Below are 17,088 nucleotides of genomic sequence, written 5' to 3' on the forward strand. Positions count from 1 at the left end.
CGCTTATGACAAAATCCCATGATCTTGGTAAAAGAAGAATCCCACATGAGACATTTAATCCAAAAAGGTTTGAAATATCAACAGAAAAATACATATTTAATAAACACTAGCCCAATTTATTAATGACTTTTGGTTCAAGTATTTGATCACAGCTATCGTTTTTCCAGTTTAAGCTGTAGACTGTTAGCTACCTATCAGCTTCATAACAGTGCATTTTTTTGATCATGAGCTTTTGTTACATTCTCAAAGGTATCCGATATAACTCACCATCATTCCTCACCTTCATCTACCTTCCACACAATATTTTGCAGATTAGGAGGCAAAGCAGATCCCCTAACACCAGAAAAAAAGATGCAGCTAAAACTGTATGTCCTTTCTATCTGAAAGGGAACCTGTTACACTGAAACAACCCCCATTTAATGAAATGCTGCTCACCCTTAAATTAATGCTTATCAGACTCTGAGGAGCAAACAAATGTATAATTCTTAGTGATACACACAATTCCAGAAAAAAATCCCACAGATCACAGCTGCTTGGATACATTTCTGGGATGGGTGTCCAATACAGGATTTTTTCTATCTGTGTGCAGAGGAATCTTTCATCATCCTCTAGAAGAACATAATCAAATTATGCAGTAGCTGCTTCCAGGGGATCCATATCTATAGATATATCTAGAGGTAAACAGCATCTCTCTGTGTACTAAAATGGAAGAAACTACCAACATACTGTTCCTCCTGAATACACCCATCAGCTTTACAGAAATTAAGAAAAAAAAAATTCCCTTCCTTATTAAAATTTAAGTTTTCTCTTTTTTTTCCTGTCAGACTAGTCCTGCTGAACATTATAGAGTCAAACTTCCTCAGAAAACAGCTCACTTTGTGAGTCATTGGTGCTAAGGTCACCTGATGTCCAGCAGCACTGCATTCTAGGACCAGGAACATCCAACCCCCTGATGGTGACAGATGCTGCTTTACAAACTCTGTAAGCTACCAGCGCAAGGGATGGGCAAGAACCATCCCAGCACATGCTGAATGAGGAAAATCTTTCCTGTCACCCAACAGAGAGTGTCCAGAGCTGAAATACTGTCTCTTGTCATGGTGCTGCACACCAAGTGCAGGGCAACACTTCCAGCTATGGTCATGTACAGGTATGAGATAAACCAGGGAAAATTAAACAATTTCTGGCAAAGCTACTGGTCTCTGATTTAATTAGACTTTATCAAAGATGAAGGAACCCAATAAATAGTCATTCACATGGAAAGGCACTAAATAACTCAAGTTCCACTGCTGGTGAAGCTTACACCCTCTTCAGGAAAGCAACTTGGGTCGACTCCTGAAAAACAATCTTTTCACAAAGTAAAGGAGACAAAGTACTCCCTGCCACCTTTACCTTGCAATACTGGGGAAAAAGCAGTGGAGAAAATGAAGAATCACCATAGTTTAGCACTTGGGAACATCACCCCTCTTCTAACCTAGTGTACAGTAACTTCAAGAAATGCATTACTCTCTTACACACTGGCCAATGTAAAAAGAAAATGAACACCAAACATTTTAATTTTTTAAAACTATTTTACCTGTTTCTCCCTGTGCCTCATCCCAAATCCTCCAAATTCCTCACAAGACACTAAAGTGGATAAAATACATACCTGCAGCTATTCTGACACAGTGCTCAAAATTCTTTCTTTTCAAAGACCCCCACTCACATGATCCACTAGAGTCTGTATCCTATATTCTGCCCTTCAGGAGCACATGAGATGAGCCATTCTGAAACTGAGATCACAGGCTCAGCTGCCATTAATACATCAAGGGCACAATATCCTCTGTCCCACTGATGCAACCAGCTCCACTGCCAGGATGCCAATAACTTTGTTTTCTTCCTACCCCCAATCCCCCCCACCTAGGGAAGGATGTCTGCTGATCATCTCCTTCTTGTGAAGTCAGCAATGCTGAACAGGGAACACAGGAGATATGCATTCAGCAGAACAATGGACGTGAAACAAGGAAGCAGGTTACTTGGGTACCACAACATTAAGTACTTTCTGACAAAGACTGCATTAGCAGATGACAGGAGACTGAACACAGAGCAAACAAAATGCTTTGTAGATTTTTCTGTCCCTGATGTTGCAGCTGATCTGGAAGAGAATGTGCAGAGTCCCTCAGGCAGAGATAGCCTTTGATCTCAGTGTACTAACTTGATACACTTACAAATCTGAGAGTGCCTTTTGTCTTCTGCCCTCCCTAAAGAGGGTCTACAAGTAAAATAATGGATTATCTGAGGCTGCTCTGCCATAAGAAAATATATTTTAAAGGCCCTTCTAAAGTCAACTTTGTAAATGTATATTTTCCTTTTTCATGCTTGACATTCAAGCAGAAGGAAGAAAGATTATGTGCTATGATCTGTAGAATATTAAACTCCTCCCCATGATAACTTCGTCTGGAGTTATCAAAATCCCTGTATTTACTGAATATGAAAAAGCAGAGATTGATGGAGTTGGCTTTTAACTGCTAGAATCTTCTGTGGGTAAAAAATAGCTATTAATAGATAACAACTGTTCACCTTGAAGACTGCAAATTAATTTTCAAATGACCCAATACAAGAAGTTTTGTCTCTAGATTTGTCCCTTCAAAAATAGTACCAGTGTAGAACTACAACCTCTGCCTCTCTATAAATAACCACAAAACAACAGCCTGCTCCTGTGACAGAAGCCAGAACTCCATTCTAAAAGTGATTTTTAACCTGCTGGTTTGCAGATCTCAAGATAGGCTTTTCTACAAGAGTGATGGAAGTTACAGAGGTTTGCCTCCTCATGATGATATGCCTTCCCCAGAGTCAATACAATTAGCTGTGTACAATCCAAAAATAGGTTATTCAGGGATGTAGAAATGGTTTATTTCAAAACACACTTTTCTCACTTTGCTTTAGCCAGCAGAGGTTGTTAACTGGAGAAGGATAAAGAAAACTACTTTCATGTTACTTTTTTAATCTTTGGTGAAAAACCTTGAGGTGACTGGAGTGCTGTACACATCAATTTTTCACATTTGGCATCTAACATGGTAATATGCCTTTGGTACAATTTTTCCAGTAATACTGCTGTGAAGATCTGAAGTAGCCACCACCCTGGACCTCCTTTATAACCATAAAAACAAGGAGGCATTTCTCATGTGTGATCCACTGGCCTAGTGCAGATGAGATCAGCTGAGCCATGTCCTAGAACTGCCAAATTCTCCCCAAAATATAAAGGACCACAGCCTGATAAAGTCACATACAAATGTTTGAACGTTGAGACCTTAAGGCCAGTGGTGATGAAGTGCACTCCTCTGCAGAGAATATTCCCCACTGGTGATATGTGGTGTGGAATGACTGCTTTGCTCTACTGATACAAAAAGAGAGCAGCAAAGCCCCATCTCACACAGAAATTACAGACTCAACTACCTACATAACAAGGTAAGGAGTACCTTACCTTGTTATGTAGGTAGTTTGGGTGTACAAAGTTAGCTGAACACAAACCAGCAACAGGCACTTGCAGGAGGAAGGCAACAGCACCCAGGGCTGCATCAGCATCACCAGCAGGTGCAGAGAGGTGACCCTCCTTTGCTCAGCCCTGGAGAGAAACATCTGGAGTCCTGGGTCCAGAATCTTTTATTAAAGGCAATGTCTGTTAGCTGAAAGATAAGGGTGGCTTCTTACGACATAAAAGGCATGTCACTGGGGTAATTTATATTATCTTTATAATTGGGATATATTGCTCTATAGAGCTTTGCTTTTTAATTGGAATGATCTTCAGGCATTCCTTGAGCCTCTCTTGGCTAGGAATGAGGACACAAAGTACCCATGTTGCTGGAAAATATTAAATGCAAAAATTTATGTGTAAGTTCAACAGTACTTTTTTTCTTGAGTGCTGTTTGTAGCTCCCAGTTTGAAAAGAACTCAATTTTTAAAATCAAAGTATATATACCAACTTGAATTATGCTAAGAACATGGTTTATCATAATAATGGCCTTCAAAAATGTGCTATTCAACAGAAATACTGGCCTACTCCAGACATTCAAAAACATCAGCTTGCAATTGTGGAAAAAACTTCCCAAGAAGGATGTACTCCATCTGTAAAAGTGCTGATTTCTGCAAAGAGAGATTTCCTCCCAAATCATATTTTATGTTCAGAGGACAATAAAAACCCTTTCTTTGACATACTTTTCCAAAGTCCTCACTGTACACATCCAGAACAAGATGATAGAAAATTATATTTTCAAGCCAACCCAAGTCTTGAATTCTTTTAGAGATGACTAATGCCAGTTTAAGGCTGTGCCCATGACTGTGCAACAGTTTTCAGTAATACATACTCAGAGACCTTATTTAACAATTTCCTAATTGAGAAAATTTCTCACAGGATAACAAGTGTAATGAAATCCAGTTAAGGGAGCTCCTACTGGAAACGCAGGACCTAATTTTAACCACACTGGATTCAAACAACCCATAAAAATAAAGGCTACATTTTGCAATGACCTATTTTACTGTCTAGCTGTACTGCAAATTAGTTTCATTTACTGTTGCCTCCTTAAAATCCTTCAACATTTCTGTTCTTCATAGCTGTCACCCACATTTGCCACACTGAGAATTTTGGGATTGTTCTTTGTCAAATTCACTTCACACATCTGTTCTGTTCCTCGATGTCTTTTTCTTATTTTGCACTAATGCTCTTTCCTCCTGTAGTTCAAAACAAGCATTTCTCATTTCCTTTACAAAATACCACCTCTTTACCTAAAAATTCCACATGAATCCCTGTGGTAGCCTAATAAAATGTTACCTTAGTATTAATATTTTGTTGGCCTCTAAATTACAGTACCAACACAGTGCCATGGATTTGGATGGGACAACTGGAAGTTCTTTACTGGTCTCTTAAGAATCAAAGACCAGATGAAAAACATACAGCCCTTTGCTTCCCCATGAAAGAGAAGTTTACTTTATAATCACTATGCTACAAAAAATCAACAACTGAAATCCCCTCAAAGTGAAACATAATTTTTGAGGCATAATGCTGAACCACCAATATTATTTCTACAGTCAAGGTAGAGGGACACAGACAAATAACTGCAAGGTATCCTGACATATGAATGTGTAAAGTAAGGCTTTACACGGAGTGTTAGGGATAAGGATTACCTATAACTGTGGTAATCTGTGGGTGTACCTAACCCTTCTTTCATCCTCATGAAACTTCTGCAAAGGCTGAGTGTACTGTCACCTTCCTTTCACATCTGTTTTTGGGTAAAGGATGCCAACCCAAGAGCAGCCGAAGGCTTTCCTGACAGTAAAGCACCAGCACCTCAGTGCCTGGAAGGACAGGGGTCTAAAACATGCAGCAGGTGTCTGGATGCTGATGGTAGCAGGAAACTGAAAGCTATTTCCAAAGGACCTCTGAACAGTCTTTACTTAAGTAAAACAAGTGTGAAGATGAGGGCTCCTGAAAACCCAGCATGCCTATCACTTCTCAAGAATCTATCAAAATGACCTCTCATTTCCTCTCTAAAAAGACATTAATAGAACTGGAAGAAGGAAAATCAGAATGCACTAAAAGGAAGTTACAGGAAAGATGAAGAGAGACTATTTACCAGAGCGTGTAGTGACAGGACAAGGGGAAATAGGTTCAAACACAGAGAGCAGGTTTAGATTAGATATCAGGAAGAAATTCTTTACTGTGAGGTTGGTGAGACACTGGCACAGGTTGCCCAGAGAAGATGTGGATGCCCCATCCCTGGAAGTGTTCAAGGCCAGCCTGGTCTAGTGGAAGGTTCCCTGCCCACGGCAGTGGGGCTGGGGCTGGGTGATCTTCAAGGCCTCTCCCACCCCAAACCATTCTGTGATTCTATGCTGGAAAAGCTGAGCAAACCCAGGACCTACACGAGTGGAGAGTGGTTTTTGCCACGGCAGAAGAGATGCCTGGAAATGGAGAAGCAGCGAGAGCAGCAGCCAGACACATCAGAGCTGCCCCAAAACCCAGACACCACAGGCAAAAGTGGGTCCTGGAGGCTCAGACTGAAAAAAAGCATATTTGTTGCTCCTATGGGTCAGTGCAGCATTAGGAGTCACTTGCAGGACAGAGAACACATGTATGTATCAAAAATCATTAGTGTTAAATGCCTTAAGAGAACAAAAATTACACTTTTTGGTATTCGGTAGAAAATACTTATATGCTTCTATGTTAACAGACTAAATACTGAAATAAAATGCATGTTTTGTCTAAATAGGAGCTCCTGACTGAATACATTTCTTGTTCAAAATTTGCCAGAACAACAAAAATAAAACAATAAAACCAAAAGGAAGCAAAGTCTTCAGATTGTATTCAAAAGTTCCAAAACGCATGGACACTTCAGTGTAATTTCTGAATTTTATCAGAGTTCCTGTTTTTTCAGAAAAACTGAAAAAGATTTTTCATTTGTGTCCAGGTCACCTTTATGGCTGCTTCCATCTTTGTGGTACCTGAACTTGGGCTTAAACTGGGAAACAGCTGATAAATCTTTGGAGAATAGATATGCAAAGGACAGAAATAGTGGTTTTAAACTTGCATCCAAATTTTCAGAAACTAAAGCTTCAAATTAGAACCTCTGTTTCTTTCTCTTTTTGGTTAGACTGTGTCATGACTGTTCCCCTAGAAGGGGAACAAAGCAGAAGAAGGATCTGGTGCATGACTCCTGACCAGGAGCAGCTGAGGGAGCTGGGGTGTTAGGCCTGGAGAAAAGGAGGCTCAGAGACTTCATTCTTCTCTACAACTCCCTGACAGAGGCAGCCAGGTGAGGGTTGCCTCTTCTCCCAGGTAAGCAGTGACAGGACAAGGGAAAATGTCCTCAAGTTGCATCAAGGGAGGTTCAGGTTGAATGTCAGGAAAAATTTCTTCACTGAAAGAGTGGTTAAACACTGGAATGGGATGCCCAAGGATGTAGTGGAGCCACTATCCCCAAGAGTGCTCAAAAGACATATGGCGCTTCTTTCCAAACAAAAAGCTACACTTCAGATCTCTTAAATGAAGTAATACTCAAAATAACTGAATTAGTCTCAAGTCATCATATCATTGCATTCACGATAACCCATTTCAAACCCATTAATTCTTGTATAATACAGAATTTAAAGTATGAAATATTTCACATCATGTTCCTGGTTACTACAGTTTACCATTACTCTTCAAAAACATGGCAGTTAATGCTCTAAGTATGTTAACTGTATTGGTTTTGGTCACTCACCACTATTTTTTATTAAGTACATTTTAAAATACAGGCTCAGCTCTATTAAAAAAAAAAAAAAAAGTCCCTTTAATGCTTTTTGCCCTCTGCCATGGCTAGGTAACAGAATCTCAAATTAAAATATGTGCTACTGTTAGTTTATGGAACATATATTGTCACATTAGAAATAAAAAACAATACCATAACTAGCTAAATATTTTAATTACAAGTCTGCAAAACGCCATTAATGTAAAGTATTATTTGTTTTTATAATATAAATAAACTAGCTTAGGCTGTCACTCACTTCTTTTTATTAATTTTTTGTTTTGTCTTACTGCATGCATCTCTCACAAAGTGAAAAATGTCTATTTAAAGATAAATGGAAATACTACAGTACGTAACATTTTCATGTCAAAACAATTGCATTATTATATTCTGAGTTAAATAATATAAGATGGGAAAACATTTTTATATGCATTTAACACTTGTAGTCCTTGCAGGATCAAACCAACTTCTTCCCAACCTACTTCCAGATAAAAAACAAAGAGCTCCCTAACCTGACCAGCTGCCCTTTGTACCCATCTCTGTCCCCTCAGAAGAGGATCAAGCCAGGACAGAAGAACATCCTTCTGTAGCTTTTTTTAAAGGCTGAACCACATTTTGGCCTGTCACAGATGACTAATCTGTTCTCAGAAGAGAAACACATTAGACTGAAACATGAAATTTGGTAGATGGATTGTAAGAATGAGATCAATGTCAAAATAACTACAAAGGTCACAGAACGAGTGTGGCTTTGCTTAGAGAGGGACTTGAAAACTGCAGGTAGAGGCTCTACCCATGAGACAGAGAGGTATTTCTTTTCTGGAATATGTACTCCAAACACTGTCCTGTGCATTCCTCATTTTCAAGGCATCTACACCCATGGCTTCAAGTGCTCAATTGCCCCTGCTCCTCCAGAAATACAGCAATCGGGATCGGTTGTCACCACCACAATTTTCTGATGTAGAGATGGCGAAAATGTAATACTCCTTTATGGAAGGCAGTATTTTTTTATTTAGATAAACCAAATTTAAGCTGCATTTAGATACTTTTTTGTCTTGTGCTACATTTTTATACATATATCATGCACCATTTTTGTGCCCCCTATGGAATAAAACAAAAATTTTCCATTATGTTCTCTACATGGCTTACTAGTCCCTAATAAAAAGAAGAGATTATCTCCATCCATTTCTTAGAGAAGAGAGCATAACTATATTTTCATAATGCATTTGATAGAAATCCTTTGTTTGCTCAGGATACAGAAAGATATTTCAAAAGAAATGTCTCCCATGCAGTTATTATACTTCAGTGAGTATAATAATTAACATAATTTTATTTGCAGCAATAATTTAAATCTTAGAGATTAAATAAGGCTCCTGTTTTCACAAATAATGACTCCACATGTTTCTTTTAAGGGTCCATATAATTTACATGGGTTTGGAGACAATTTCTCTTTAGGACTCATGTACTTAGGAGATGTGAGTTGAGGTAACTACATTTAACATCAGGAAGATGACATACTCACATCAACTGCAAACCCAGACCAGGTTTGGGAGCTAGAGAACAGCTTTTGGCAAGTATTCAATAAAACAGTTGCCTTATGTAACAAGCACAGAAAAATTACACTCTGATATATGTGCAACACAGTATTAAGTCTTGAGGTGTTCCAAAGAAATTTCAGTATTTCAGTGCCCCTCTTTCTTCATGTTTCTTTTTCACCACTCCCCTTTCTGACATAGCTTACAATTTTCTTCCTTTTTATTAGTATCACAACTAGTGTTCACTTTTTTAAAATTATCCCTTTCATATTAATTCTGCTTTCTGTTACTGAAAATGTACTTCTTCTTGGTGATTTTAATACTGTGACATAATAAATGAATGCTTGCTGTCATAATGCATGTAAGAAAAAGCTTTTTATCTCTGATGCCATTTTGATACATCACAGTGTTACAGAACAAAACCAGACCACCATATCTAACACTTTACAGTGCTCTTTTCATTCAAACTACTAAAGGTAGCACACGATCTATTTAACATACAGAAAATATAGTAACTATCTTCTTTTAAGACAACACCAAGATAAAAGAACCATTGATTGTCCTGGATATTAATTTTAGTCTTCTATAACATGCAGTAAACTATTTTTGGTTTCAAACTGCACAATTAGACAAATTTATAATCAAGAACATGCAATAGTAAGTAATAAAACAATATATAGACATAAGTGTGTATCAATACAGAAAAACAATTCTTTCGAAACCAGTTCTATGCAATAAAAGAAATCTTTGGACATGAGAAATCAACTGCATTCCCTTTATGTTTTGTGGAGTCAAGCTTTCACTCCACATATACATGGCCATAAACAAACTTTCTCAAGTATCTTTACACCTGACCCCCAACACCTGAACCAGGCACCCTTGACCAGAATACAAACAATGTCCCAAAGGTGTTCACTCAAACCATGCGACCTCCTGGGTGTTCAGCTACAGAGTCTTTACACTTAAAGACAGGAGGTATCAACAGCAAAAATTAAGAAGCTCTAAATTTGCAGGCAGCTCAGTTGAGTTCCCCAACCTCATATCGAGGCAAGTCATAATTAAAGACATGGAAGCCCTTCCACAACCCTGCCCAACTGTAGTGCCCGAGTGGAAGGGGAAAAGAGAGTGCTGGTGTGAAGTACAACACTGCACACCATCTTCAGTAGGTCACTGGTCTTTTAAATAATCTCTACTGAACAAATAAGATTTCAGAAAGTTTTTAGTAGATAATTACACTTCCTGATTTTGTAATTAGTGGAACTACATGTAATTACATAATAATTATGACGGTAATTACGTAATTAAGATGTATAATTATGTAGTAAAAAACATTATGGAAATAAAAGCCATCAACTGTATAAGCACAATACATTTTTAAAAATAAATTCTGTATCATCTGTTTAAAGCTACCATTTTCCTCAAAATATCAAAGTGATTATAAGCCATCACTGGCAAGTTCTAAAATACATTTCTTATGAGACTTTAAAATCATACAGATAATTGTATCTTTTTAAAAATCTCTTTAAGCCTTAGCTTTACATTATCTTTCTGATGTCTAGGCAGACATACTGAATGCACTTTACAGAGTTAAATTGTTTACATTTATATTTCCAATTTCTACTAAAATAATTTTTTTAGAAGTAGCACTGATGTCAGAATTCTGGTATCTAAAACACAGGAATTTGTAACTTTTTTTTAGCACCATCAGATCTATAAAACTTTTTCCTTCTGAAAGGAAAAACATGCTAGTCTTGCACTTTTCTCTACAGAAAAAAGCAAACTGCTGTAAGAAGCTGAAGCCACTAAAACACCATAATTTCTGACTTGCAGTGAACAACAGCAGAACTGACTCCCATCAAAAAAAAACAAAAAACAAAACAAGCCCCAAACTTTACTAAGCAGATGAAACCAGAAAGACAAATGTCTCTATAATAAAAATGTCAGTGTTTCAGATAGAAAAGAAACAGTGAAGAAAAAACTGTTTTAGAAATATTTTGTGTTTCAAGAAACTCACAAGAGAAGTGATAGAAGAGGCAGATGACACCAGAGAGATGACACCATTGCCTGGTAAGAGGTGACAAGCTGACCTGCACCTATTCATCTTCAGCAGGGAAAAAATCCTGAAGTGCAAATGAGAAGATATTTCCGTTCACTTTTTTCCACATACAAAAACCCCCATGGTCAAATAAACATTCCAATTTATGAGGAGTCAGAAATTAGCTAAGCCACTACTTCATCCCATCTGCAACATTAATACAATGTGCAAGGGAAAAAACTCTTCATTAATCAAAACTCTTTTTTTTGTTATTTGAGCCACAGTAAATGCACTCCTCTCACGCCACAGATTTTCCACATCGTACACATATTGTAAGTGTTTTAACTCATTACTTCTATTTATTTCCTTCACAAGTAGAGAAAATAACTCCAAGAGAGATGTACCAACCCATTGTACGTTATGCTCAGAGAAAGGGTTATAGAAATGTACAGTGTTAATGGGTTTTATTTAGATTTTGTAGGTTTAACAAAAAGACAACACAAACAGAAACGGAAAGGAGAAAACATTACACTTAAGACCTTAAACATGTCTAATGCCTATAAAAAAGGCATGATCATTAGGGGAGGATAACCTAAGATTTCAAGATAATCTAACTGCCCATATATTACATCAAAAGGCTCAAAAACGCTATTGCAAATAATTTTCAGTAGGTTTTGCTTTCCAAAAAAGTTAGATTTAAAAACACTCAAGAAATAGCGACTCAAATTTAAAAGAAAAATATTCACAAGTCTTTCTCTTCAAAACAACACATTAAGGAAAAATGAGCAAGTGCTTTTCAAGAAAGACTCAGATTAAATTCTTGAAAATTATTATTTTACAGTCTCTTCAAAACAACATGATTGGAAGACAAAGTACTTGACAGCAAATGTGCAGAGGAGCTTTTATTTGCTTGGATGTGGAGATCACTACAGTGAACTGAAGTCTTAGTGATGGTGCCTGGAGGTGTGATGCCATCAGAAATGTTTTGTTTATTGAACTGCTCCTTCTGAAAAGACACAGGCGAGATTTCAGTTGCTGCCATCTTACAAACAAATGCACACACACAGATACACCTAGGTAATTGATAGGGTATCTCCTTATCAATGTACATGTATCCCCGTTCCTAACTATTGCAACAAGTACTTTGCTGTAGTCTTCTGTCTGTATATTGATAAAAATGTGGCAAATTGTTCTGATTTACAAAATGTCTTCCATTAAAAAAAATCACTTTGGTCTGCTACTTGACACACCAAGTTATGAACACACTGAGGAAAAACACTCACCACTGAACTGACAGGATTCACACAGATATTCAGAGCCGATTTTTATTTTTTTACATCTAGGTCTAACAGCCCATAAGTTTCTTTTTTCCCAACAATTTTTCAGTTTATTCATCCATAAAGTAAACTAGGGATTTTTGATGTTTGCATGGAAGGGTGGAGTGAGGTGCACACAAGAAGCTGTAATAAAAGCATGAAAGCATCCCTTGAATATGCATTTGGTTTTACAAAACCACAGCCTGTAAGTATATGATCAAAACAATTACATTCTATTTCCACAAAGTGGCATATACTTCAAAGATGTAGGTCTCCCTACTACACAGGAATATTTAACTGCTTTTCCCCAAGTTATCTTCCTCCCATCCTCATTTTCTTCTGCTTATCCATTAAGAGGATATGCTGAGACTTTTCAGAATCAAACTTCCATGGGTTGTTAAATATATTCTGGGAAAGAATCCACCACAGTAGCTTTGCACTTAAATGTCTTGCAAACGACATTTGTGACCCTCCCTCTCGGAGAAATGGGACAGCCAAGGGGCAGTACCTTCCAGCCCCTTTCTACAGCACGGAACAGACAAAAATCCTATGACCAAGATCCTATTTTTCCACAAAGATCACAGCATCACAAACAGCCTCAGTGATACTAATGCATTGTGAATAAGTAGATTGCAGCATCCTTATCTTCTATTTGATGTCAGATGATGCCAGGGGAAACTGAACTGGAGACATCTGTGCAAGGCACAGTAGTTGTAGTGACTTTAGGGGGCTCCATTTCTTTTCACTTTCAGAGGTTTTCATTTTACTACAGTAGAAGCAAAATGAAAACAGTAATATCTTTGAATATTTAACAATACCAATGTCAGAATGGAATAATGAGATAAAGATTACTACACTCTATTTTGATCTCCTGATGACATAGCCATAAGAATGCATTGGTTTCCATTCTGAAGTTAAGGCACACAGAGTGAGCATACTCCTGCATTTGAGCCTCAAGTGTTCAAAATCACTGATAGTTGGTCTATCCTTTTTCATCTATATGAAGAGAGGATGCTACTACTTTGCAACTCCTGCTGCTTTTCACAGCTCTGCTTGCTCACCTAAGTAGCAATGTCTGATTAAACCCACAGCCCAGTTTCAAAATCTGTCAGAAAGGGCTGAAAACATGCTGAGTATGTTGCTACTCACAATAGAGCATTTTATCCCTTTTCAGATTAAAAAAATAACTGAGAACAAACAGTCCTTCTAGGATTACTGATATCTTAAATTAGGGGTTTGGGCATAGCAATGTGAAAAATTAAACAGGTTTTTAACCTAATACTAACTGTGCAACAGTTCCTAATTTAGAAAGACAGCCCAGAATTTTCAGGATTTCATTTTTTTAGTTCTTAGACAACTAAGAACCTTGCACTGTATCACAATGTTAACCTATGAAATTGTACTGTAATTGTAATTGAATAGTATTAATAATAGGCCAAAAGACCCATAACTGTATCATCCAAATATTCCTAAGTGGTATAATTGACAGCTAACTTCACCAGTCACTGAAACAAGAACACATCACATAGACCAGTCAGTTTATTCTTGATTCTTACAGGAAAAAGAAGAAACAATAACTATCTAATGATTACAGTAGATCCCAAATAAAACATGAGTCAACAATGTTGTAATCACCACACTGGTATAGATAAGCAGAAGTAGAGTCTGCAAAACTTATTAATCAATCCTTTTGCTGTATTCCTCTGTGGTAGGCCTGACCTACTGGAGGTCTAGAAAAAAAAAACCCACAAAAAAAACCCCAAAAAACCAAAAAACAAACAACAAACCAACAACCAAACACAGAGAGAAGTGGAAAGCTCTCCTGCTGTTCCTCCACAAAACAAGTTAGTAGTTGGAAGAGACTTAGAATACAGCACTGCATGCTTTAAATACGTAAAACTCCCTAAGAGAACAGTGTATCACCCATCGTGCACAGAATAAGCTTCAGAAAGCAAAATTCACCTCGGATACCAAGACCAGCTCTCTACAGTAAGTACAGTGAAAACACCAAACACCACAAGAAACTGTGTGTACAGCTTGCCAAGCTGTAGAACCTGCATTGCCAGAGGATTTTTAAATTTAGCCCATCTGTAAAAAGTAGGCTGTATTGATCCTCTAGCAGGGAAAGGAAGCAGCTTGGATATCTTTCTGAACTCCCACTGATTTCACAATTATTATTTTAGATTTCATTTCAACAAATAGTACAGGTCTTCAGTATAAATAGCCGAACAAACAAAACCTGCTCTGCAATCAAGATTCTGTATTTTGAAGAGGCAAGAACAGAAAATGCAAGTGAACAAGTAGTGAAATCTCAAGGTTCTGAATGAGGTAAGACATTAATTCCTTCAAACTACAGCGGAAAACAGATTTATATCTTCAATCTCTAGCCATCAAAACTTTTTTCTTTCTACAGAAGAACATTCCAAGATAAATAACAACTAAAGCTGCTAATATAAATAAACAAAATCTACAAAAAAGAAGAACTGGTGTTTAAAAATTCAGGAAAATTGCAATAAGAGGTAGAAACAACAAAGTCCATGTAATTTGGGCTTCAAAAAACAATGACCCTAAACAAAGCAAAAAGTCTCCCCAAACTAAAATCAAAATAACAGCCAAGCAGTGGTTTAGTCACATAAAAAGAGATTGAAAATACCAGAGACATACGAAACCTACATTAAAATTTTGCCACCGTTTTTGATTAAGGAACCGATCACAGATCAAGGAAAATTGACTTGTGAATGATGGCATGGAAACAAAATCTTTTTTGTTACAAGAGAAAATAAACACTAGCTTCATGTTCTAAAGGGGAGTTTACTAGATTTCCATTTCAGACATACAACAAAAATTGTACATTAAAATTATTTAATCCTACATAAAGTGAATCACATCATATAATATGTTACAAGGAAACAGAGGACACTGGTATCTATAAAATAAAAAGGTGGCACAAATAGCCATGGATAATTAATATCAAATTCTGCATATACTGTAGAAAGACATCTTCCTCCCAAAAGAGATCTAAAAAATGGGACAGAATTATACATAGGTTTACCACACCCACACAGCCAATTGCTTTGAAGAGAACCAATTGTCAAAGGAAAATTAAGAGATTTAATTTATCTGGCCTTGACTCCTGCTGCAATACCAAGACTGAAATCACTGGCTCGCTGAAGAATAGAATAGAATAATTTTCAAACAGCTACAAAAAAGAGAAAAATACACCATGCTGAAAGGTTAACTGTCCAAGAGCAAAAAGTCCTACTAGAATTCTTACAATTCCTTAAGAATTACTCTGAAAACTAATTTTATTGAACTTAGCAGTCAGGGGTCCAAGAAACATTTTCCCATTAAAGCAGAAGGTGGTAAATTATGTGGATTCAGAAGCCACCATACTATTTTCATAGAGAATTTATTAACCTTGAAGTCTAATATTACAAATGAGATTAAGCAGTGAAAAATTAATGAAACCAGGAAAATTAAGTAAAACAAGTGGCATGAGCCTGAGATATGAATAAACCCATGATTCTGAAATGACAGGAGGAAAAGAAACCCTCTTAAACCTCAGGATTTCTATCATTACTTCAGTACAAGCTGATGATATGAACAGTAGTGAACAGGATGTGGGTGGCTCAAGAAAGCACCAGAAGATGTAATTACAGCAAATATACAGACCCAGTGTACAAGACACTGGAGAGATACTATCTGAAATACCACATAATTTCTAGATTTTCATACTCCAAAGATTAATTCAACCTAGAAAAGACTGCACAGAAAGGTGCTAAGAGGAAGAATCACACAACAGAGACCAATTCTTCTTGAAGAAAGCTAAGACTGTCTCTGCCTTAGTTTCAAAACAAAACAGAGATGTCATCACTGTTTCCAAAAGCACAGCAGAGAACATCAGGGAAGTAAAACAAACATTTAGTGAATGGCCATAAAATAGCCACAAACAAGTTAGAACATGAAAATTATAGTGAATTTTTAGTCATCACAGGTCAACAGGCTGAAACACACTTTGGAACTGCAGCAAAAGGAGAACCACCACTCATAGATTTCCAAATGAAGTTCCAGAAACTTGCAGTCCTGAAAAATGCAGTGGCATGCTGTAGAAGGGGATTGGATGTGATCATGCATGAAGTGATCTCTACCGATGATTTCTACTCTTATGCCCTTATACTGGGTGAGAGATCTACACAATTTGGTTTCAGCCACCAGCAGCATCCACTCCACAACATTCCTTCAGTACATCTCCAGAGATGTATTAGACTGACATGGCTACACACTGACCTCCTTGGATGTACAAAGCCACTGTGAAATGCAAGCATCAGAGTGAGTTCACTGACTTAGAATGATTAGGAGAGGAAATGAGAACCTCTGCAAGAAGAAATATAAGTACAAGAGGCCAAATCAGCCTGTTTGCTTATTTGAGCAGTTTTTAGCTAAGAGGTCACACTATTTTCATTTCCATATGTGACTTATCAAAATAACATTTAGAAAGACTGAGTTTTATTTAATCTCTTTTCATCACCCAGTAACTTAAGTGCAGATGCAGGACAGGGGTGGGGAAGATTTTGACAGCAGAGCAGCCATCAGAACACAGTCCCAACAGCAGCACCTTTTCCTCACAGGCACCTCCAGATCCAGAGGATACAGCCCAGTGCTCTCTGTGGACATCATGCTTCAGTGGTGGGACCCAAACATGCCTTTTTTCAGAATTCCAAGCATTAGCTCACTCTCAGAAATGTTCTTCTGTCAGCTTGAAAATCACTTAGCTGCACAAAACCCATTGATCCGTTACAGCTTAGAAATGTTTTAGTTCAGAAGTGTTATGGTAATTGGGAGAAGACAAAAAAATCTTCCTAAGATCAGGTTAATCTGTATTTTATTTAAGAGAGGTTTGCAGACAATTAGCATTACTGCTTTTCTTGTGCCCTCATTTTTTATCCCTG

The 17,088-nt window shown here is 37.4% G+C and overlaps 1 protein-coding gene across 1 annotated transcript in view; it reads right to left on the reverse strand.

Moving 5' to 3' along the window:
- Window positions 1-17,088, reverse strand: part of POLA1 (DNA polymerase alpha 1, catalytic subunit) — a 184,592-nt gene that overhangs the window by 22,808 nt on the left and 144,696 nt on the right.

This window comes from Passer montanus, unplaced genomic scaffold (assembly GCF_014805655.1).
Source record: "Passer montanus isolate IOZ18808 unplaced genomic scaffold, ASM1480565v1 scaffold3, whole genome shotgun sequence".
NCBI classification, from domain to species: domain Eukaryota; kingdom Metazoa; phylum Chordata; class Aves; order Passeriformes; family Passeridae; genus Passer; species Passer montanus.